Source organism: Rhincodon typus, chromosome 41, assembly GCF_021869965.1.
Source record: "Rhincodon typus isolate 14 chromosome 41, sRhiTyp1.1, whole genome shotgun sequence".
NCBI classification, from domain to species: domain Eukaryota; kingdom Metazoa; phylum Chordata; class Chondrichthyes; order Orectolobiformes; family Rhincodontidae; genus Rhincodon; species Rhincodon typus.
The window spans coordinates 1,242,881-1,244,459 of NC_063372.1; positions in this window are offsets into that span (position 1 = coordinate 1,242,881).

A 1,579-nucleotide genomic window follows, 5' to 3' on the forward strand; every position below is an offset into this window, starting at 1 on the left:
TGGCCTCGTGGTAGATAAAGCACAGGCCAGGGGAACCTGAGGACTGGCAGTTATTGGTGCAGTGTGTTAACAGGGTGGGATTTGGCTCCACCGGTTTTCAGTAAAATCCGCAAATTGGCTGACATCGGCGGCTTGGGATTTGAACAGAACTGGGGCCATCCCCTGAGTAAGCCGAGATAGCTGAGAGAAGTGCTCTTAACAGGGAGAAATCCCAAGGAGAGGATACTTCACAGTGAGTGTGAAGCCTCAAGATAAGAGTGTCTAAAGGGTTCTCACTTGGCATCAGCCAAGCAGCTAACTGGGGTAAGTAAACACAGGAATTGGAATATTTTCACCAAGTTGGTGAATTTGACAATGATGGCTAGACATTCTCGGGGGGATGAGGAATAGATGAAAGCAAGCTCTTTTTGCCAAATGGATGAGCATTGGTACGAAAACAATTGTGCGGGCTTATGATTCTTAAAACAATTGCTCGGAATGTGAAATATTTCCGAGATAATGTGATGTGTTTTTCCCTCTATCCAGACCCTTCCAGGTTAGTGAACACTCACTGCTGTTGCCTTTTCCCATTTCTCTCCTTGTTCAGCTTCGGTTTGGCGTTCCTGTCTGCCCAGAATGAGAGCTTTCCTGGTTTTGGCCTTGCTATCGATCCTGCTGGAAATGTGCCAGGGAAAGCATGCAGGACGGTTGCCAAACGGTGGTGTTCTCACCAAGGTACGGGCACATTTCCCATCCTTCGGGTTTTTGCGAAACTTTCCTCTGTATTTGTGTGCGTACACAGTGCCATGTTCTGCCATGTCGGAGATCACTCAAATGTCACTATGACAAATGAAACTAATCATTTGAAAGTGAACAAAAAAGGACCTCCTTGAGTTGGTCAATTGGCCTAATATTTCTTTATGTGGCATGGATGTCAATTTTGGTTTGACACTTCACCTCGTGATATCTCGCTGCCCTAAAAATACCATATAAGTGATTCTGGCAGGGATGTGGGCATCACTAGCAAGGGCAACATTGGTTGCCCATCGTTAATTGCCCCTTGATCTGAGTGCTTGCCCATTTCAGAGAGTGGTGAAGAGCCAACCGCATTGGCTGTGGGTCTGGAGTCACATTGTAGGCCCAGACTGGGTAAGGATGGCAGATTTCCCTCCCGAAACTGAACCCAATGGGATTTTAACGACAAACCATGATAGTTGTCATGGTCACTGTTACTAAGCTTAGATTTCAGTTTGTGATTTGTCAATTGAATTTGAATCCCAGCAGCTGCTGTGGTGGGATTTGGAGCCGTGTCCCCACAGATTAGCCTGGATAACCAGACACCGAACAACCAATCATAGAATCATACAGTGCGGAATGGGCCCTTCGGCCCATCAAGCCTGTACTGCCAAAGTGACACTAAATCAATACTGGTCCTTCCTTCCAGCACAAGGTCTATAGCCTTGAATGTTATGACATTTCAAGTTCTCATCCAAGTGCATTTTACAGGTTAGGAGGTTTCCCACCTCAACTGCCCTCCCAGGCCGTGCTTCCCAAACCCCCACCGCCCTCTGGGTAAAAAAAAACTCCTTAAATTCCCTCT